Source organism: Peromyscus leucopus, chromosome 5, assembly GCF_004664715.2.
Source record: "Peromyscus leucopus breed LL Stock chromosome 5, UCI_PerLeu_2.1, whole genome shotgun sequence".
Lineage (NCBI taxonomy): Eukaryota > Metazoa > Chordata > Mammalia > Rodentia > Cricetidae > Peromyscus > Peromyscus leucopus.
The window spans coordinates 108,763,902-108,787,963 of record NC_051067.1 but is presented as its reverse complement, the minus strand read 5'-3'; the positions used below and the strand labels follow the sequence as shown (position 1 = coordinate 108,787,963).

At 42.7% G+C, this 24,062-nt stretch overlaps 1 protein-coding gene and 1 pseudogene across 1 annotated transcript in view; one reads left to right on the top strand and one right to left on the bottom strand.

Moving 5' to 3' along the window:
- Positions 1-24,062, bottom strand: part of Sntb2 (syntrophin beta 2) — a 74,478-nt gene that overhangs the window by 46,306 nt on the left and 4,110 nt on the right. The gene's annotated exons all lie outside the window — the stretch shown is intronic.
- On the top strand, positions 5,089-6,080 carry LOC114683428 (annotated as a pseudogene).

The following is a 24,062-nucleotide window of genomic DNA, read 5'->3' as shown; positions in this document are numbered from 1 at the left end:
ACCACACAGTGGCTCACAACCATCTATAATGAGATCTGGTGCATTCAGGCAGAACATTGCATACATAATAAATCTTTAAAAAAAAAAATCTCTATAGAGGAAGTCAGGAAGATCTGCCCTGCTGAAGAGGACAACAGATCTTGTGGTCCTCTTCTGCCTCTTCTCATCTTCAATTCTCTTAAATAAAATGATTTGGGGAGAGAGAAAGAGAGAGAGAGAAAGGAGGAGGAAGAGGAGGAGGGGTAATGAGTGAATTTGAATCAGTATGAAAAGAAAGCCATTTCCTGTTTCTTTATTCATGTAAGGGTTTAAATAATCACATTTATTGTACGGCAGATTTACTAGTGGATGTCTTCGAACAAAAAACACCTAAAAATGCAAACCCAGGATGTTTAAAATAAACTCACGTATTCTGTTACAGTTTGAGGGAATTATTACAAAGAAAAAAATTTAAAAATCCATTTAAGAAGTATTTACTTTATGGACAACCCACAGCTACTTGACAATATTAGATTAGTAGTTAAAAGTCTTCTACTAAGGAGAATTTATATCGTAAACCAAAGCCCCAATTATTTCAGTATAGTTGGTATTTGTATGTTTATATATATGTAAAGTTGTGAAAGCTGATACTTCTGTGCTAATGTAACAGACATCCCCATTAGAATCCAACTGAAGAAAGAAAAACCTTTGGCTAATTTGCATAAACTCCTAAAAACAACAACAAAAATGCCTTGTTTTGCTATTTCTTTCTTTGTCTCCTCTCCCCTCAAGGCAGGGTTTCTTTGTGTAACCTTGGGTGTCCTGGGACTCACTGTGTAGACCAAGCTGGCCTCGAACTCAGAGATCTGCCTGCCTCTGCTTCCAGAGTGCTAGGATTAAGGGCATGTGCCACCACTACCCCACCCTTGTTTTGTTTTGAGACAGTTTCACTATGTAGCTCTGGTTGGCCTGCAACTCACTATGTAGACCAGGCTGGGTTGGAACTCACAGAAATCTACCTACCTCTGCCACCCTGGTGTCACTGGTGTTTGCTACCATGCCTGGCTAAAAAGGCCATGATTTTTAAAATCCTGAACTTGTAATTACTGGACACAAATTTCCTCTCTAACTTATTTCTGGTTATTGGACTTATTCCACCACAGCCCACAGATTTAAAAGAAAATCTAAATTCTTTGTCTTCTCAGTAGTAATTTGAGATCTTCAAAGAGAATAGTTGTGGGTTGAGTCTGGTGCACACCTTTAATCTCATCACTCAGAAGGCACAGGCTAGTGGATCTCTGTGAGTTAGAGGCCAGACTGGTCTACAGAGTGAGCTCCAAATCAGCCAAGACTACACAGAGAAACCCTGTATAAGTCACAGGTCTGGAGAGATGCTCTTGCAGAGGACCTGAGTTTGATTGCATGTATCCACATGGTGACTCACAATCGTCTATAATCTCAGTCCCAGGGGATTCAACAGGTATGCATGTGGTGCACATAGATACATGCAGGCAAATGGTTCTCATTGCCCTTGGGCAGAACAGCAGGAAGAGGACAGCTAGATCAGCAGCAGTGTCTACTCTATTTGTACTATGAGTGTACCTTATTTATTTCCCTAATAAATTTTACCTGGTCCATTGTATCAGTATCTCACTTCAGAAAACTGTAACTACAACTATCTAATCTTCAACCCCATCAAAGATCCAAGGAAGATATAATATTATCTAAGTAAACAGGAAGTACAGAGCAAGCAACTTCCAAAACAAAGAAACAACAGAGACATCTGGCTACTCAGTCACCCCAGAGTTCCTCTGCAATGTTGAGGCATCCATCTTCAGCCTACAGGCCTAAAATAGCTGACAGACTTTTCTGTGAAACAGGAATTTTGAAGGACCGTCCTACTTTGTCTTGGCTAAGTTTGGCAGGCGCCTTCTTTTGTGTTCTGTGTGTCCAATTTGTACAGCATACTGTCAGCAGTCGAGGCAAGGGCAGGTTCTCTGTCTAGTGGCTAGCTTTGCCACAATTCTCTCACAACAGAGGACCAGGACACAGACACATTTAGAGGGAAGTCATGTGAACACTGAGGAGAAGGCCTTGGCAAGCCTCTCCAGGGAGAGAGACCTTGGCACAAAGGTGCCCTGTCTACACCTTGACCTTGAGTTGTTACCCCTGGGAAGAAGAGAAGTAAAGTGTTTGAGATTCCCAGTCTGTGATGCTTCCTCATGACAGTCCAGCCACAATGACATGGAGGAGAACAGGGCAACAGCACACTTTCAGGTCTTGTGGTTTTGATCTGATGTTGAGGAAATGAAGCAATTAGAATTACCAAGGACTGTGAAAACAACAAACAACATTCATATACATAAAGTAAAATAAAATCCAAAAACATTTTTTTAGAAAAGATCTGTAAGTCAGGCATTTTATTCATGCCTATAATCACAACACTGGGGAGGAGGAGGCAGAGAGGTCATCAGAAGCTCAAGGCTAGCCTGAGCAAGATCTTGTCTCAGAGGGAGAAGAGATTTGTGTGTGGTGAAATGAGACTAGATGAGGGAAGGAAGGAAGCTAATGGAGAGGGGATGGAGGAGGAGAGAAGATACAATAATAAAGGTACTATAAGAATCACTTTATATTTTAAAGATACCAGATGATTCATATTAAATACTGTCATTAATGTTTCTACGTCCTAAATATTGAAAAGCACTTCCGCCTCTTGAAACAAAGGAAAAAAAAAAATAAGAATTTCCTGCCCCCCACACACACCTTTTTTGGTTTTTCGAGATAGGGTTTCTCTGTGTAATAGTCCCAGCTGTCCTGGAAATTGGCTTTGTAGACCAGGCTGGCCTCGAACTCACAGAAATCTACCTGCTTCCCATGTGCTGGGATTAAAGGCATGTACACTACCACCGGATTAGAAGATATTATTCTTCTTGTTTGTTTCTTTTTTTTTTTTTTTTTTTTTTTGAGACAAGGTTTCTCTAGCTTTGGATCCTGCCCTAGAACTCACTCTGTAGACCAGGCTGGCCTCGAACTCACAGAGATCTGCCTGCCTCTGCCTCCCAAGTGCTGGGATAAAAGGCCTGTGTCAGCAGGGTGGTGGTGGCGCACACCTTTAATCCCAGCACTTGGGAGGCAGAGGCAGGCGGATCTCTGTGAGTTCGAGGCCAGCCTGGGCTACCAAGTGAGTTCCAGGAAAGGCGTAAAGCTACACGGAGAAACCCTGCTAAAGATAATATCCTTATTTGTTGAGATTCAGTGGGCACATAAATTGTACATCTATTGAAATAGTAAAGATTGTTTTTTCTTTTTTTGGTTTTATGAAACAGAGCTTTGAGCTAATGGCAATCCTTCCACTTCAGTCTCCCTGATGGTAGAATTACAGGTGGGCACCACTACTCTTCTTGGCTGTCAAGAATTTTTTATTTTTTATTTTATTTTTTTTTTTGAGACAGGGTTTCTCTGTATAACAGCTCTAGCTGGCCTGGAACTCATTTTGTATACCAGGCTGGCCTTGAACTTTCAGAGGTCCACCTGCCTATGCCTTCTGAGTATTGGGATTAAAGATGTGTGCTACCACTGCCCAGCTATGAAATGGTTCTTAAAAGTACATTGGGGAGTTGAAGTGGTAGTGAACTTGCCCAGCATGTGCAAAGGCCCTGGTTCTCATGCCCAGTACTAAGTAGGGTATACTATGTGTAATAACACACACACACACACACACACACACACACACACACACACACACACACGTCTTATGCTTAAAAATAGATAACTTACATAAGTTTAGAGCTAAAAGAAACCCTGGCGATAATTCACTCCAGCAAATTCATTTTTATAAAGCCAGTGGCGCCTTTAATCCCAGCACTCAGGAGGCAGAAGCAGGCAGGTCTCTGTGAGTTCCAGACAAGCCTTGTCTACAGAGAATTCCAGGCCAAGTTAGGCTACATAGTGAGAGGAAGGGCAGACTATAAGCCAGGCATGGCGCACCTGTAACCCTAGTACTTGCAAGACTAAAGCATGTAGATAAGAGTTCAAGGCCAGCCTGGACTATGTAGTAAGTTTGAGGTCACCTTGAAATACACAGAAACAACCTGTCTTGAAAAAGGAAAAAGAAAAGCTGTGGAGATGACTCAGTGAGTAGAGACACTTATGCAGTACAGCAAGAAGTATCGTCTGGGACTGAAGGGTTAAGAGACCCAAGTTCAGTTCCCAGCACTCATAAGGTAGCTCACGAATGCCTGTAACTCAGCTCCAGAGATTCAATACCCTCTTCTGGCCTCTGTGGGGACCTCCACTCACAGGCATGCCCCCCCTCCACATATACATAATTAAAAAATAAACCTTTGACTGGTTGCTCTTCCATAGAACTGGGTTTTGAATCCCAGCACCCACATGGTGGCTCAAAACTTTCTTTAGCCCCAGTTCCAGGGGATCTAAGGCACTTTTCTAGCCTCAATGGGCACTTACATGCAGGTAAAACATCCAAACATTTAAAATTAAAATTAAAAAAAAATCTTTCATGTCTATCTTGGTCATGGAAAGACAATATAACCTAAGCAGAAAAGACAGAAATGAACGATCCTACCTAGACTTACAGCACAAAGGCAGAGGGAGAGAGAGAGAGAGAGAGAGAGAGAGAGAGAGAGAGAGAGAGAGAGAGAGGCAAGGAGGAAGTAACAAGTCACAGAAACCTAAGCAGCTAGGAAAGTCTAGGATGTAGGTTCAAGGTCAAAAGAAGTCATCTGCTGAGTCACCAGTTGAAGTGTTATCAGATATTATCAAAGATAGCCTTGCCTGTTATGGGTCTTTCCTCTTTACGGAGATACAAACATAAAAAATAATGTATTCCCCCAAACATCAAAAAGCAGTTCCCTCAGAGCAAAGCTTCAAGTCACCTCTAACAAGACAGACTTCATCAACTTTAGAAGATAATAGACTGCTGCGTTTGTTGGTGCATGCCTTTAATCCCAGCACTCAGGAGGCAGGGGCAAACCAGGAATACATAGCTGACCCCGTCTCAAAAGAAAACAAAACAAGCTCTCCCCAGTGTCCTCATTAGAGGGACATAGTCTTTAAACCCTGTGTGGCAACCCCTGACGCACCGCCGTGATGCCCGGGGAAGACAAGTCAACCTGAAGATCCAACTACTTCTTTAAGATCATCCAACTTTTGGATGATTACCTAAAGTGCTTCATTGTGGGAGCAGACAATGTGGGCTCCAAGCAGATGCAGCAGATCCGCATGTCCCTTCGAGGGAAAGCTGTGGTACTGATGGGCAAGAACACCATGATACACAAGGCTAGGGGGGGGGGGCACCTGGAAAACAATCCAGCTCTGGAGAAACTGTTGCCTCATATCCAGGTAATGTGGGCTTTGTGTTTACCAAGGAGGACCTCACTGAGATTAGGGACATGCTGCCAGCCAATAAGGTGCCAGCTGCTGGCTGTGCTGGTGCCATTGACCTGTGTGAGGTCACTGTGCCAGCCCAGAACACTGGTCTGGGGCCCAAGAAGACCTCTTTCTTCCAGGCTTTAGGCATCACCACTAAAGTCTCCAGGGGCACCACTGAAATTCTGAGTGATGTGCAGCTGATAAAAACTGGAGACAAGTAGGCACTAGTGAAGCCACACTGTTGAACATGCTGAACATCTCGCCCTTCTCCTTTGGGCTGATCATCCAGCAGGTGTTTGACAATGGCAGCATTTACAACCCGGAAGTGCTCGACATCACAGAGCAGACTCTGCACTCCTGCTTCCTAGAGGGCGTCCGAAATGTTGCCAGTGTTTGTCTGCAGATTGGTTCCCGACTGTTGCCTCAGTGCCGCACTCTATCATCAATGGGTACAAGCAGGTTCTGGCTTTGTCTGTGGAGACTGAGTACACCTTCCCATTTGCTGAAGGTCAAGGTCTTCTTGGCTGATCCATCTGCATTCATGGCTGCTGCCCCTGTGGCCGCCACCACGGCAGCCCCAGCCAAGACTCAAGCCAAGGAAAAGTGGGAGGAATCAGAGGAGGATATGGGATTTGGTCTCTTTGACTAATCCCCTCAAAACAACCAACTAAGCCAGGTTAATTTGAGAAACATGGAAATAAAAGTTTACTTCTGTTTAAAAAAAAAAAAAAGGAAGAAAAAAAGAAAACAAAACATACAAAAGAACACCTCCCCCAAACAAAACAAAACACAAAGAAGATAGTAGATAAAGGTAGACTTTTAAGAGTTTAGACAAGGGCTGGAGAGATGGCTCAGAGGTCCTGAGTTCAATTCTCAGCAACCACATGGTGGCTCACAACCATCTGAAATGAGATCTGGTGCCCTCTTCTGTATACATAATAAATAAATAAATAAATCTTTTAAAAAAAAGTTTAGACAAAAGACAAGTCTCACTCATTCAAACCACACCACATAGCCTTGCTGAAGGGATACAGGTGTAAGATATGCTAAAGATAGCTGCCCAGTAGTAAAATGAAGTGTTTTCCATACATTCTAAAAACACCTGCAGTTTAGCCCTATTCCATAAATTCAAGTAAAACCAACCAAACACAGAAGCCACACAGGAAATCTTTTTCAGTCCAGCATTATTTTTTGCTTGTTTGTTTGAAATCTCAAGATTATGTTGAATAGTAACAGAAAATGATTAACCAGCTTTATAGGTTTAAAGAGGGTTATAGGTTGGATGTCTTTTTTGAGACAGGGTCTCTCTTTAGCCCTGGCTGTCCTGGAACTTGCTTGTAAACCAGGCTGGCCTCGAACTCACAGCGATATGCCTGCTTCTGCCTCCCAAGTGCTGGAATTAAAAGACCACTGACCAACTATAACATTTCTTATTTTATTGCATTTAAGTAATGTTATCCATTTTTACTGTAAAGGAACTAAGCATTCAGTAACGGTAATACTGCAGCAGTAATAACATACGAGATGAAAGGGCTTTGTGAATGTCCCTAAACAATCACTGTGAATGAACAGTATGAAAATACAGGATGTTCTCCTATAGCTACCCCATGACCAAGGAGCACGTACTGCAAATACATCCAGAAGGGTGGACTAATAATATACTCTCTTATCACTGTGCCTTGTCTTGTCACACGTTGCTTATTTTTGTTCTTCAAAGTTGCACGTATTCCTACTTACGTGACTATCTTAGCATCAACAACATTTGGAATGAATACTTATCACAGCTAGCACAGTAAACAGTATAGGTTCGTGGGCCATGCTGTCTGCATTTCCTTCTTGGGTAGATTCAATGCCTTAAGTTACTTATGGGGGAAATAAGAATATCTCTTTCCAAGTCAGAAGCAGCCGCTGTAAAGCAGTTGGAACATGGCCTAGCAAGCTCTCTATGCTTAGTGAATGTTAGCTATTTTAATCACCAGCCATCTTCTGAAGAATAGTAGTATTCTGAAATACGACAGATATTTTGGGTCTAAGAAATAAAACTAAGTTTAAAGAGTATCTCTGGAGGTTTCACCTTAAATAAATTAGATCCTTTGTAGAAAAGCAACACAAAACTAGACTCCTAGTCAATGTAGTCCTCCTTGTTTTCGTAAGCATACTCTTAACTTCCTTAGTGACTTCTTAGGTCTTTTCTCCTCTTTCATTTAGTGAATGAATTTCTCCATCCAAAGATATGTAAAATAAATAAATAAATAAATACAGAGCTTGTAAATCTATAAACTTGTCAAATAGTTTAATCTCTTTAAGAGTACTCCTATTTACACTGTCCCCGGCTTTACTTTAGTTGTATAGAAAATAAACCAGGGCTGGAGAGATGGCTCAGTGGTTAAGAGCACTGGCTGGTCTTCCAGAGTACTCAGGTTCAATTTCCAGCATCCACACAGCAGCTGACACCTGTCTGTATCCAGTTCCAGGAGATCTGGTGCCTATTCTACTCCACAGGATCCTGTCCGTATATATATGGGGTACAGAAGTGCTCTTGTTCTCTCTCTCTCTCTCTCTCTCTCTCTCTCTCTCTCTCTCTCTCTCTCTCTCTCTCTCTCTCACACACACACACACACACACACACACACACACACACACACACACACACATATAAAGATTTCTCTGTGCAGCCTTTGCTGGCCTGGAACTCATTCTGTAGACCAGGCTGGTCTCGAACTCACAGAGATCTGCCTGCCTCTGCCTCCCAAGTGCTAGGATTGGCAATAAATACTTTAAAAATCTCTAGAATCTCTCTAGATTTGTCATAGTATTTCGATTTTCAAGGAAGATTTCGAATTGACCTCAGCTCTGCTAGGGAACAACATGCTCAATCTACTGTGTAACACTGTAGGATCATTTTACAGTCACTCCACAAAGATGAGATTTCCTCTCAGAACATGTCAAAACTGGGCATAGCTGAATCTGCTTCCCTATTCACTGGTTTACATGACACAATAACTTAAACAATAGAAACAGAAACAGTTTAAGAAAGGCTTGGATGTAGCTCAGAAGTAGTGTTTACTTAACATGTAGAATTGCCCTAGGTTTATCCCCAGCAAAAACACACACACACACACACACACACACACACACACACACACACACACACACACGAATTCTTAGAAATTCAAAGCATTGCTTTTTTTTTTTTTTTAAGTAAAATTTCATTTTACCTAGGTTTTTTTTTTTTTTTTGGTTTTTCGAGACAGGGTTTCTCTGTGTAGCTTTGCGCTTTTCCTAGATATATAATTTAAAGGCGTGCACCACCACCACCACCACCACCACCACCACCACCACCACCACCACCACCACCACCACGACCACCACCACCACCACTCCACCACCACCACCACCACCACCACCACCACCACCACCACCACCACCACCACCACCCGGCTACCTAGGGTTCTGTGTTGACCAATTTTATGTGTATATTTCTTTTGTGGGTCTTGGCCAGGCTATCTTGGAATTCATGATTCAGATCAGCAGGGACTCAAACTTGATCTTGCTGCCTTAACTTCCAAATGCTAGGATTACAGGCATGTACCACCTTATCTATATCAATGTATTATTTATTTAGAGGCAAGGTCTTTAACTTGTTGTGTAGTTGAAATGACCCCAAGCTTCAGATTACTGCCTCCACCTCCCAACTGATGAGATGATAGGAATGGCTAGTATGTCCAGTTTTTGTTCTCATCATTTTTTCTTTTTTAAATAATTTAACTTTATTTTATGTACATTGGTGTGAAATCCCCTGGAACTGGAGTTAGACAGTTGTGAGCTGCTATGTGGGTGGTAGGAATTGAACCATGTCCTCTGGAAGAACAACAACCAGTGCTCTTAACCACTGCACCATCTCTCCAGCCCCTTCTCATCACTTCTTAACAAGCACAGTTGAGAGCAGAGTGTTGTGATGCATACCTATAATTCCAGCACTCTGAAAACTAAATCAGGAAGACCACTTTGAGGTCAATGCCAGTCTGAGCTACAGAGGCCCAGTCTCAAAAAACAAAATAAACAAAAAATAAAGCTTAGTTGTGTATAGAAAGATTTTTACAGTGAATAATGGGTTGTGTTTAGCAACACATGGGTTGCATTAAAGCATTTTTAGGAAGCATCCTTAGAAAGTTTAGTTTTGTTTTAGTGAAAGTTACATTTCAGTTTTCCCTCCTTCAAATCCATCTCATGTTACCAGGTTTTAACATTCTTTGTTTGGGTCAGTAGGGGCCATACATGTGAAATGTGTTGTTTCAGATGCAGGAAAGAGGAAATGGAAAGACTATTATACAAATAAAAGGCTGTGATATCACACTCCCCAAACAGGATGCCAGAAGGCACATCCAAGGATCAGTGGACATGAGAGGGAAGGAAAAAAGATGAAAGAGGAGATCCTTTCCCTGTGTTAGAAGGGGCCAGAAGATGTATCTGTCAAATAAGAATTCTAATAAAATGGTCTCTGGACAGGGTGGAACTGAGGGTGGACTGTGAAGAAAGCACTTGATTTTCTTCCCTTAACTCTAGGGCAGTCAATTGTGCCTGCACAGGAAGATTCCTTTTTACTAAAGTCTTCATTGTATTCCTAGCCAAATGAAAACTAAATTCACTGAAACAAAGCAAGATCATCAGTATAGAATAACAAGACCTGGGTAGGCAGTACTGACACAGTTGTGGGGCCAGCGTGGGCCACAGAATACATGAGACCCTAATTTGAAATGATAAAAACAGTACGGGGCTGGAGAGATGGCTCAGAGGTTAAGAGCACTGACTGCTCTTCCAGAGGTCCTGAGTTCAATTCCCAGCACCCACATGGTGGCTCACAACCATCTGTAATGAGATCTGGCACCCTCTCCTGTCTACATAATAAATAAATAAATCTTTAAAAAAAAAAAATAGTACGAATTTGATCTCCTGTGAAACAGTCACTCCCACCACTGGAACAAGCAAGCTCCACTTAAAATACATAGAAAGATACAGAATGCCAAGAAATAACGTGGTCAACTGAAGAGTGGAAAACACTTGTCTGGCCACAGAGCACTTAACTGCGATGGATTACTAGAGGGCCAGTGTTGCAAACCTCCATATGTTGGCAGGTCATCTGAAAAACCTTCCTCCCACCTGAGACTATTCTCACATACGTTTCAGGTTTCCCCAAACCTATATCTGAAGACGTTTTTTTAGGTTGATGGCCTACGTTGAGATCCTTTGTTTCCACAAAATGAGATTACTAAGTCGGCATCCTGGTGAAGAGTTGGTGTCTTGGATTTTTGGCCCATTCTAGACAAGGCCCAAGGTGCCGATATGTAGAGGGGACAGTGGCAAAATCTGATGTTGGAACTACTATCTCAGCATGTTTTTCTGTTTGACAAGAAATGAAGTTCCATATATGGAAGACCTGATGATATACAACCCAGTGAACCTGGTGTCTGATGAGAAATTCCTGGTGAAACACTGTAATGACAGCTGAGTAGCAATGCTTTCTCATATTTCAAAGCAAAGTCTCTTGCTTATAAGAATATTAAGAATATAATAATAAAATCTCTGTGTTTGATGCCAGCCTGGTCTACACAGTGGGTTCCAGGACAGCCAAAAATACTTAGTGAGACCCCATTTTAAAAAAACAAAAATTAAGGGGAGAATAAATAAATCACAGATTCTTACTGTAGTTTTATTTTTTTTATTTTTTATTTTTGGTTTTCCGAGACAGGGTTTCTCTGTGTAGCTTTGCGCCTTTCCTGGAACTCGCTTTGTAGACCAGGCTGGCCTCGAACTCACAGAGATCCGCCTGCCTCTGCCTCCCGAGTGCTGGGATTAAAGGCTGCGCCACCCTTACTGTAATTTTAAAAGGGGGTAGGAGTGACTAGTTACACAGTTTTAAATGAGAAAGGGCAAAAATCCAAGTTAATACTAATTCTAGACACAGCAACCGAGTATAACACTAATAACCTATATTTGAGTACAGCCATCATAACATAATACCTTGCCTTTTAAGCTCAGAAAAGGCAGGTGTCCTACTTTGTTTTCTGTTGCTATGACCAAAAGCAACTTGAGAGAGGAAAAGGCTTATACTTCCACACAACAGTGAAGCATCCAGGGAAGCCAGGGCAGTGACTCAAGGCAAGAACTTGAAACAGAAACCACAGAGAAATGCTGCTTTCAGGCTTGTTGAGCTACTTTTCTTACACAACTCAGGCCTCCAGTCTAGAGATTTGCACTGCCACAGTGAGTTAGACCCTTCTCCATAAATTAACAATGAAAAAAAAAAGTCCAGACATGACCAGAAGTCAATCTGATGGAGGAAATTTCTCAATTGAGGTTCCCTCTTTCCAGGCGACTTTAGTTGTTTGTGTTAGGTTGATAAGAACTAACCAGCACAGTAGGAATGTGTGTTCAAAATTACACCTAGAGAGAGAGAGAGCAGAGTTACTCCTACTTGGATACAGCAGTTGGGAAGGATTCGATAAATAAATGAAGCTATAGAGTATCAGGAGCACAGGAGCGTTTGGAACCATGGCCCTATGTCACTACATTGACATGCTCCCACATCAGTTAACATCACTTTTTCCAGACAGGGGCTGATATTCTAAATCCACTTTCCATCTGGGAAGGAGTGTAAAAGGGGAAGGAAATTTGCATTTTAAAATATCTACATGGCAGGAGTTTTGTGTACTCTGTTACCCTTCATGGTTAGTTGATGGTTTGTGGTTAGTGAACTGACACTTAAACTGTTGTTTTCCTCCCGACACACAGACTCGTGCATTACTTCCTCATAGCCCATGTATGTCACTCATCTTCCACCCAGAACCATAGGCGAAGAGAAGCCTAAGGGAAAATACTTTAAGAAAATTATCTGTAGAACTGATCAATTTTATATAAATGGTGAAGACTACGCATACATGTTTTAGTCAAATTCAAGATCATTACTTTCCAAGTAAGTCCAAAATATTGTTCAAACCTTTCCTTCCTACAACAAGAATAATTTCTCAGGTGTTTTTGGTTTTCTTCTGTTTGCTCAGGTTTTTGAAGTTCATTGTTTTTGCAGTAAGTACAATGTGAATGGATTAACATTCCTTTCAGTTTGGACTCTACCTAAACCTGGGTAATACCCAGTGATTTAGCAATACTTCCCTTCCCCACCCCAAGCTGAAAAATGCATTCCTTTCATAAAGAATTGTAGTTTTTTTTCTTTTTTCATATTGCTGAAATTAATACCTTAGGGCAAGAAAGATGACTCAGGGGTTAATAGAGCTTGCTGCTCACGCAGAGGATCTGAGTCTGGTTCCCAGCAACCAGGCTGGGTAGCTCACAATACTATGACTCTAGCTCCAAGGGGATCTGGTACCTCAGGCCTTTGGGGGAAAGAGAACTCACTCATGTACATGCACACATGCACACACAACATTAGAAACAATAACAAAACTCACAAATTAATACTTTACTAAAGGCTATTTAAAGGATTTTCATGTATTACACTACAGGAGCTTGAACCTAGTGGCTGGCACATCCTAGATAAAATTTTTACCACTTAGCTATATTCCCAGTCCTCTTTACTTTGACCCAGGGTCTCATTAAGTTTCCCAGGCTTGCCTTGAACTTACTCTGTAGCCTAGGTGGGTGTTAAAACTGTGATCCTCAGCCGGGCGGTGGTGGCACATGCCTTTAATCCCAGCATCTGGGAGGCAGAGGCAGGTGGATCTCTGTGAGTTTGAGACCAGGCTGGTCTACAGAGAAAGTTCCAGAACAGCCAGGACAGTTACAGAGAAACCCTGTCTCCAAAAACAACAAAAGAAACCCAACCCAACAAACTTGTGATCCTCTTTCTTCAGCATTCTGAGTTCAGCAGGAACTACAGCTAAATGATCCAGCTCCCTAATTCTGATTTTACCACTTTGTCCCTTGATGAAACCATATCCCCATCACAGTGAGTGATTCTGTCTTAAGATCTACACTTCAGAATTTTATAAATTAGAGGCCGAAGAGGTGGCTCAGATGTCAAGAGCACTAGTTACTCTTGCGGAGGACCTGAGGGTTAGGATCATTTGTCAGGATCCACATGGCAGCTTACAATCATCTATATAACTCTAGTTGGGGGAGGCTTTGGCTGGGACGTAAAATAAATAGATGAATAAAAAAGGGGGGGGCGGAGAGATGGCTCAGTGGTTAAGGGCACTGGCTGCTCTTCTAAAGGACCTGGGATCAATTCCCAGCATCCAGATGACAGCTCATAACTGTCTGTAACTCCAGTACCAGGGGACCTGACACCTTCACACCAATGCACATAAAATAAAGTTTAAATAAATAATAATAATAAAAAAAAGTCCAGTGGTGTTGGCACATACATTCAATCTCAACACTCAGGAGGCAGAGGCAGGTGAATCTCTTGAGTTCAAGACCAGCCTGGTTTACAGATGAGTTAGTTCCAGGACAGCCAGGGCTACATAAAGAAATCCTGTTTTGAAAAACAAAAAAGCTACAACAAAAAAAGTCATATTTTGCCGGGCGGTGGTGGCGCACGCCTTTAATCCCAGCACCTGGGAGGCAGAGGCAGGCGGATCTCTGTGAGTTCAAGGCCAGCCTGGGCTACCAAGTGAGTTCCAGGAAAGGCGCAAAGCTACATAGAGAAACCCTGTCTCGAAAAACCAAAAAAAAAAAAAAAAAGTCATATTTTCACCAGGCATGGCATTCTCGCCTTCAACTCCAACACTCAGGAGGCAGAAGTAGGTAGATCTCTGAAGTACCAGGCCAGCCAGGGTTAAAAACAAATGGGCTGGAGAGATTAATTCAGCAGTTAAGACCATTTACTGTTATTGCAGAGGATCAGGGTTCAGTTCTCAGAATCCACAGATGTTGGCTATAAGTCTGTAACTCCAGTTTCAGGGCATCTGATACCTTCTTCTGACATCCTGTTTGCACTGTTACAGTGGATATAAATTTGTGTAGCAGCCACCCCATTAATATTTCAGTCTGATGCATTTTCAAATCTCCATATATATGACCTAGGCCTAGACCATAGTCTCTATCATTTGGTAACAGTGGCACAGTTCAAGAAGTGGGCAACGTGGAGCTAATTAGAATCCTTTTCTGAAGCTGATAAGTAGGAAGTTACTTATCAGGTGGGAGTTACTAGATCAGGATGACATAGAGCTGAGTATGGTGTCTCCTGCCTATAATCTCAGCACTTAGGAGGCTGAGGTGAAGAATTCAAGGCCAACCTGGCCACCCAGTGAGAGATCTTGCTTAAAAAAAGTTAGGACTAGATATTCCTGGAATTGTTGGTGCCACTTTAGCTGACTGTACAGAATTAGACTCTCCACAACAGGAACTGTTGTGGCCAAGGAAGATAATTTGAGCTTTTGGATTCTACTGCATCTAAACCTAGACCCACCCCCAGGCTTAGGAGTTACCTGAGGTAACTCATGCCACTTCAACTTAAATCAGCGTGTTTTGGTTTTCTGTAACCAAATAATCTTTGCAAAAATAAACTTGTATATTCTATTTTGATAGACAAATATTTCTATCTAAGCCTATTTCTGACTTAAAGGCCTAGCCTAAGAGTGCTCTCCCAACTCCACCAGATCTCCTATACCAAGGCTGGACTTGTTACATGATGACGATGAGCCTCCGCCTCCAAGCGCTAGGACTACAGGCATGCAGCACCACACCAGGCTCATGGAATGCTGAGGACAAACTTAGGGTTTGTCCATGCTAAGCAAGCACTACCAACTGAGCTAATCCCTGGCCTGAATGCTACATATTTTGGTTGGCCTACCTGGAAAAATAGATGATAAGGAATATTTGCAAAGTTTCTAGAAATTCATAGAAAATTATATTCAAAGTACCATTAAAATAAAGGTTGAGAATCATTTAGAGTGGTAAGAGTTTTTTCAAAAGCTCCATTTGCTGTACTCCAGTAAATCTATTCTGTTTTCCTTTTACAGCTGTCTGTAAGACTCCTAAATCTCTAATATCAACTTCTGATGTTTCTAGAACAATGTAGTGGCTGTCTATTGTTTATAGCTGCAACCATCCATTCAACTTTGGTAACACCTTTACTATCCTTTGAGAAACTCTCACCTTCAGTTTATGTGTTTCCAGGTGCAAGGTATGTACCTGACCTGTCAATCATCATATAGAACACTCACTGGCCATAAAATGGATGGATAAGTAAGGTCTAGTTTTTTTTTTTTTTTTCATTGAAAAGAGATATTACAGCTGGGCAATGGTGGTGCACACCTTTAATTACAAAACTATTTGTTTTCTCCAAGTAGATAATGGATTTAGGTACCCCATGAGTTCAAAGCTAGCCAGGGCTACATGGGACCCTGTCTCAACAATATAAAATTATCTGTTATTTTTCAAAATTTCTTGACTGTTATAATGTACTTTAATTACTAGATATTAAATGTTACCCTACAACATACAGTACAATATATTAAATTAAAAAACTCAAAAGGGTTGGGAGGTGGTGGCACATGCCTTTAATCCCAGCACTTGGGAGGCAGAGCCAGCGGATCTCTGTGAGTTCAAGGCCAGCCTGGGCTACAGAGCAAGATTCAGGACAGGCACCAAACTACACAGAGAAACCCTGTCTTGAAACACAAAAAAAACTCAAATGGAGGGCTGGAGAGATGGCTCCGTTGTTAAGAGCACTGGCTGCTCTTCCAGAGGACTTGGGTTCAATTCCCAGCAACCACATGGCAGCTCACAGCTGTCTGTAACTCCTCTTCCAGAGGATCTGATTGCCCCACACAGACATACTTGCAGGCAAACACCAATGTATATAAAATAAAATAAATTATTTTAAAAACCTCAAGTAGGAAAAAATTTAAAAAAAAAAGACAATCCAGAATCAGGCCACACACACAAAGGAAGATGCACTTCAGCTGGGCCCAGGAGGGAACAGCTTTCATCCCGGGGAGAGGTAGACCAATTCTAGAGGTTTAAACCAGCTAGTCTACACGGAGACTTCAAAGCCAGCCAGTTACATAGTGAGACCCTGTTTCAAAATAACGACGATGACGATGATGAAAATCATAAAAGATGCAGGTCAAATCAATGACAAAAGGACAGGTCACTCCTAGGGCAGCAGACAGTACTAACTAAGCAGACCAGCCATTCAGCTGAATGCAGATAGGCTTTGACCTGTCTTTCTCCATAGGGTACTCAGGACAACCACCATCGATCTCCAAACTTAGTGTACAAAAGGACTGACAATAATGCTGAGACAATCAGTTGACAAAATGAAGGTTTTCCCTTCAGATTTTCACTCCACTGTACACTTTATGCCAAAATAAAATGTACATAAAAAGTTGAACAGGGCAGATGGCTCCACTGGTAAAGGTTCTCGCCTCACAAGGCTGGTGACCCGGTTCGGATCCTGAAGAACCCAAGGAAAGACAGGAGAAAACTGACTTTACAAAGTTTTCCTCCACAAGCATCACCCCACTCCAGTTAAAACAGAAAATGAAACCACATAGCTGGGCGGTGGTGGCACATGCCTTTAATCCTAGCACTCAGGAGGCAGAGACAGATCTCTGTGAGTTCAAGGCTAGCCTGGTCTACAGAGCAAGTTCCAGGATAACCTGAATTGTTACACAGAGAAAGTGGGGGGGGGGGGCCTACAACACAGAAAAGAAATGAGAAAAGGAAGAAACCAGGGCTGTCAAGATGGCGCTAGTCACGAACTGATAACCCCGAGTTTGATACACTGAGGAAGGAGAGAGCCGACTCCTGTAAGTTGTCTCTGAACTCTCCATATTACCTCCCATGGCACACGTGCCCCACACACAATCAACCAGTGAACAAGTAGATGTAAATGTGAAACAATTTTAGAGACTAGAGCATAGAGCCTCCTTAGCACAACTGGCAGTGTTTCGGTCCCATAAAAAGACTGAAACAAATAAAGCTGCTGCAACAAGGCATTCTCTTAAAAAGACAGAAAAGCCCCGGGAGAGGGAGGGGAGAGGACAGAAAAAAATCGTCGCAAACAAAGCCAGAAAAACACTGGCATGGTAGCACACACTTGTAATCCCAGCACTCAGGCAGGGGGCTGAGAGATCAAGGTCATCCTCAGCTACACTGTGAGTTTAAGCCAGCCTTGGTTTTAGGAGACCCTGTTTTGAAACCAAAAGTCCAACTTGGCTGCACAAGAGAGAGCAGCTTTGACCACACAGTGAGATGCTGTCAGCAACAAAGTCAATGTTCCCATCTCCTTAGCCTAGAAAGTTTACTCTTTTCTTTCCTTTTCAAAATTGTTTTATTCTGGGTAGTAGTGGTGGTGCATGATTTCAATCCCAGCACTTGGGAGGCAGAAGCAGGAGGATCTCTATGAGTAGGAGGCCAGCCTGGTCTACAAATCAAGTTCTAGGAGAGCCAGAGCTTTTACACAGAGAAACTCTGTCTCGAAAACAAAACAAAAAACCCAACATTATTTTATACTCTTTTATATGGATAGCTGTCTTGCCCGAGTGTATGTCTGTGCAGTACATGCATGCCTAGTACTCTCTATAGACCAGAAGAGGGCATCGGAGCCCCTGGATCCTGAATTACAGGTAGTTGTAGACTACCATGTGGGTTCTGGTAATGGATCCCTGGTCCACTGAAAGAGCAGCCAGTGCTCTTAACTGCTGAGCTATCTCTCTCTTCTTTTTCTTTTTCTCCTGAGACAGGGTCTTACTGGCCTGGAACTCCCTGTGAGGATCGCCAGTGGTAAACTTGCAGCTCTTCCCCTGCTTCGGCCTCTCCTCCATACTGTTTGTAAACCAAAACTCTGCTTTCAAACGCCACACAGCAGACTTACACTGTCTGACTGCTTTCTAACAAAGCTGAACAGTGTGAGGGCCTCAGCCTCCATACTACTCCTTTCTTCACTGGTAACCATTCCTCTACTGTTCCTGGATAGAAATCTCACAGCTAAAGTCATTATAGTCCACCCGTCATTGTATCCTGTCACATCTTCCTCTGCAATAATGACTTCGTTCTTCTGCCTCAACATCTCTGGGATCGAAGCACCAGTGCTTAGCTAACAGAAACTTGCTGCAGAAGTATTGTCCCAAGGGTCAAATCTGTGGGGATGTGGACAGTCAGGAAGAGGCCATCTGGGCAGGAGAAGGTCCCTAGTGTGTTCTGCTATGTCCTTTGGCCTCACCCCATGGCTGTCACCTATGGTTTGAATTATCTTACTGCACAGCTGTAGTTTCTCCTAGCTCCGTTCTTCCCTCTTTGCACAGCATCCAGTGCATCCACTGCTGCCAACCTAAAATTCTGTTCCCATCATGTCACTTCCTGGCTCAGAAACAGACTGCACCACCCCTTCCATCTCTGCAACCTCTCCCTCACTCTACTCGCCTTTCCTTCTTTCCCATAAATATGCCCCGACTCTTCCCTACTTAAACAATCTAAGTCAAACTGTGTATCTCACTCAATTCTGTCACCTTTGTTGCTTTCATTTTGCTGAGCTTTTAAAAATTACCGTCCACTCACTGCCCTCTGCTCCTGCACCCTGATGAAGCAGGTCTCAGGGACACCAACAATCTTATTCTCTATCAGACCTAGTGGACTTCTGACTTCACAATGTTCCCCTTTGTAAACGTGCCTGCCTGTCAGAATGCGAGTGTGCCATTTTCTGTGACCGTCCTCCCCTCCTCCCCACCCAGTCTTCCTGTGCCATCTCTTCCTAGATTCTTCTCTACCCTGGCTTTAAAGCAGAGTTTCTATAGGATTCCACTCTGGTTCTACTTCTTTTTCATTTGCATTACTCTTGATGACTTCATCCACAATTACCACCTCTACCCTGATGTCTCATAAATATTCAATGCTGTTCTGACATTTCCCTTGAGTACAGGCTTGTATGTACTTCCAACCAGCTTCTTCTGGCCTTTTCCACACGGATATCACATAGGTAACTCAAGTACAACATGCCCTGAAATGAAGTTCTTTGTTGTGACCTCAAACTAGTTCTTTCATGTTCATTTTATGGGGTCTTTTTTTTTTTAATGTGTTCTTTTGTTATTAAAGACAGGGTCTTAAAGTCTGTCTTCCTACCTTTGATTCCCAAGGATTACAGCATGTGAGGCATGCTCCCTGTTCTTGCTGGTTTCACAACTGTCCAGCTTCCCAAGCCAGAAATCTTGACTTTTGCTCCATTTCTTTCTCTCCTATTTCCAACTTTTTTCTGAATTGGTGTTTTTCAGACAGGGTCTTTACATATCCCTGGCTGTCCTGGAACTTACTATGCATACCAGGCTGGCCTCCAACTCAGAGAGATCTTCTACCTGCCTCTGCCTCTTGAGTGCTGGGATTAAAGGGAAGCACCATCACAGCTGGACAGTTCAACTTTTTTCTTTTTCTTCTTTCTTTTTTTATAATTTATTTTATATGCATTGGTGTGAAGGTGTCAGATCCCCTGGAACTGGAGTTACAGACAGTTGTGAACTGCCATGTGGGTGCTGGGAATTGAACCCAGGTCCTCTGGAAGACCAGCCAGTGCTCTTAACCAGTGAGTCATGTCTCCAGCCCCTTTTTTCTTTTTAAACCTACAACATCACATAGGCCACAAGTGATCTGGCAATGAACTATATCCCCAGGTCTCCCCTTTCTTTCCTTTCCTTTTTTCTTTCTTTATGGTTTTTTGAGTAAGTGTTTTTCTGTGTAACAGCCTGCTCAAACTTGCTTTGTAGACCAGGCTGGCCTCAAACTCACAGAGATCCGTCTGCTTACCAGCTCTTCCATTTCACTTTTATTTTCAAAGAGTGCATTGTTAAGTGGCCAAGGCTGAGTGGATTCCCTCTGTAGCTCTAGCAGGCCTTGAACTTGTGATCCTCCCTCCTCAGCCTCCCAGACAGCTACAATTTCAGGACTGTGCCACCACCCTGACCAATATCAACACAACAGTTTCACACTATCCCGCCCAGTCTCTAACTTAATGGTACTGGGAAAGCCTCAGGAGTGGAGGTTCTCAGCTTCATCTGCTATCCCCACCTTCTGCAACCCTCCTCCATTTAAAGAACATGTGCAGCTTCCCAGGCCTAAGCCTTTTTGACAGCACATCCCTAATCAGTAACAATTTGAGCAGACTCTCAACAGTGAGTATCTAATGATGCTATATATTATAAAAACATAAAAATACAGAACTACAGCTAGAGAGATGGCTCCTAGTGCCCATGTGGTGGCTCACATGCATCCGTAACTAGAGTCCCAGGGAATTCTAACACCCTCTTCTGGCTTTTGTAGACATCAGGCACACACGTGGTGTAGAGACATACATTCAAGCAAAGTGTCCATCACATAAAATAAATAACAAAAATAAAATACAGAAATCCAGAAAGAATGAGATAAAGAGGAAGTACAAATACATGAAGTCATTCTAGCATCAGCAGCTAAGTGACTCAAAGTGCAATATATATTAGGGTGAAGTTCATTATTGATGATAATGTGGGCATATCTGCATTTCAAATGGTTTCCTTGACAATTTCACTTTCCAGATAGACTTCCTGACAGATCTAATGACCTCATCATGTGGCAAAGAGCTCATATTAAGATGGAAATATTGGGGGCTGGAAAAATGGATTAGCAGTTAAGAGCACTGGCTGCTCATCAAGAGGACCCGGGTTCAATTCCCAGCACCCACATGGCAGCTCACAACCATCTGTAACTCTAGTTCCAAAGGATCCGGCATCCTCACACAGACATACATGTAGACAAAACACCAATGCACATAAAATATAAATAAATATTTTTTAAAAAAGCTTTAAGATGGAAACATTGGTCTGGACATGGTGGTGCACACCTTTAATCCTGGCACTCAGGAGGCAGAGGCAAGAGGATCTTTTCATTCACCAGCTTGGCCTACACAGGGAGTTACAGGACAGTCCAAGACTATACAGAAAGACTCTGTATTTAAAAGAAAGAGAGAGAGAGAGAGAGAGAGAGAGAGAGAGAGAGAGAGAGAGAGGAGAGGAGAGGAGAGGAGAGGAGAGGAGAGGAGAGGAGAGGAGAGGAGAGGAGAGGAGAGGAGAGAAGAGAAGAGAAGAGAAGAGAAGAGAAGAGAAGAGAAGAGAAGAGAAGAGAAGAGAAGAGAAGAGAGATAGCTCAGCAGTTAAGAGTGCTAGCTATTCTTGGTGAGGACCTGGGTTCAGTTCCCAGCACCCATATAGTGGCTCACAACTGTCTGTAATTCTGTTCCAGAGGATCTGATGCCCTCTTTGGCTTATGAGGGCACTGTGTACACATGGTATATAGGCATACATGCAGGTAAAACATGAATATACAATAAATAAAAATCTAAAAGCTGGGTATGGAGACAGAGACAGGAGGATCCAAGTTCCAGGACAGCCAGGACTACACAGAGAAACTCTGTCTCAAAAAGCCAAAAATAAATAAAACAAACAAACAAACAAATAAAAATCTAAATTGTTTTTTATTTTAACAACGGAGAGGGTGGGAGAGGATGTCAGCTCAGTCTTTTTGTTAGAGTTTGCAGTGTTAACAATTAACTTCAAATCTATGGTTCCCTTCATACAAGCCTCTAAGCCAGTGGTTCTCAACCTTCCTAATGCTTTGACCCTTTAATATAGTTCCCTATGTTGTGGTGACCCCCAACCATAAAACTATTTCATTGCTACTTCATAACTGTAATTTTGCTACTGTTATGAATCATAATGTAAATATCTGATATGCAGGATATCTGATATGTGACCCCTATGAAAGGATCATTCAATCCCCCAAAGGGTTCATGATCCACATGTTGGAACTGCTGCAAGCCATATGCTCACCTTGTAAAGACTAGTTCAGAGCAGACGATAAAAGATGAAACTACTTAACTAGAGACTATAGCACTATAAGTTCCAACCTGATAACAGCAGGCAAACGAGTAAGGTCACCAGGACCAACTCCTGTTCCTTTGTGAAGTCTCCTCTCTTCCCTTGGCATATTATTAAATATTCATAAAGCTCAATTTTTTCTTATGTTAGAGACCACCACTTAGCACTGTATACACAGCCCTGATGATCTGCCTCTGTCTACTTTGTGTTCTCTCCTAGCATACATTTCCTATTCCTTCTCATGTGTTAACTCCGGGTTATTATCATCTCAGTCAGGATACTAAGGCAGAAGCATCAAGAATTGGAGGGCAGCTGGGCTGTACAAGATCTTGTCTCAAAATGATCACTTAGTCATGCTTTGTGAAAGAATGTGTGTATACACACATGAGCACAGCACCAACTTTCTTATGGCCACCATGTTGTTTCCTTTACACATCTACCTGTTTCCAGGGCAAAGAGTCTCACCTCTATGAAAGTATTTACAACAAGCCATAATTGTCCCTTATCAGCCTAAGGGTAGGGATCACTCCCAATTTGGAATTCCCAGCATCTACCACATACACACCTTGTTCGCTACGGGTACCTGTTAAATGCTGAGGACAAAGTGAAAAATATCCAATTCCTCAGGCTCTTTCCAAGTCTTGCATAAACCTAATTGATTTTACTTTCTTCCCTCGGGTCTGTAGCAGTTAGCTCTCCACTCAGTTTCCTACCGTATGTCATGCTCATTTGGCTTTTGTTCAAACTACCCTCTCATCTTGGATTGACTTACATCTACAGAGAAGCTGTCTGTCCTTCAAGCCTAAGATCAAATTCCCCTTCCCTCCAGAAGTCACATTCAACAATTCATCCCCAACTGATTACTCACTTCAAAGAAATCTCAACAAATGACACATTTTAGCAATCATTCTCCAGCTGATAGTCTTCTCTTTCCCCAGTGTGTTCTTGTTTTTGTCTTTGACAGGGTTTCTCTGTGTAGCTTTGGTGCCTGTCCTAGATCTCGCTCTGTAGACCAGGCTGGCCTCGAACTTACAGAGATCCGCCTGCCTCTGCCTCCCGAGTGCTGGGATTAAAGGCGTGCTGCCATATGGGTGCTGGGAATTGAACCCGGGTCCTCTGAAGAGCAGCCAGTGCTCTTAACCTCTGAGCCATCTCCCAGCCCATCCATCCATCCATCCATCCATCCACTTATTTTGTATACAGTGTTCTGTCTCCCTTGGAGGTGTGAGCAAGATCTGGGCCGGTAGGGGTAAAAGACTAGCTTGAGTGAAAGTTCTCTGCGTTGGGCACCAGATAACACAAGAAATCCACTGAATGGAGGGGGTCGGGGGAAACAGAGTAGGTATATCTCAGATGCTGAGAGGCCACGCTCCAGGGGCATGTACTTCAAGATCATAGACAGAACAGCTACCCACTACACTAACCTCAGGCAACAAGACACTAAGGCTGCTGTTGATATGTGGGTGGCAAGAATATGCCTGAAATTCCCTGCCCACACCACCAGAAGAACATTATTATGCTATGTGAAGGCAAGGTTTCGGGCATCTAACAGAGGGACAAATCATTATGTTTAAGGAGTAATGTCCCTCAACTCATATTCCCTCCGATTTTGTGACCTAGGCTGTTCTTCAACTGTCAATCCTCCTGGCCCCACCCATCAAATGTGGGGATTCTGAGCATACAGCAGCGCCCCGAGAGGAGTGGTTTCATCAGGATGCCAATGTTGTCCTTGAAGCAACCCTTCTTCCTGTTTTAACCTCCCATGTAGCAGGCTAAACTCTTTTTCGTTGATTTTTGAGACAGGGTCTTTTTACATAGCCCTGGCTATCC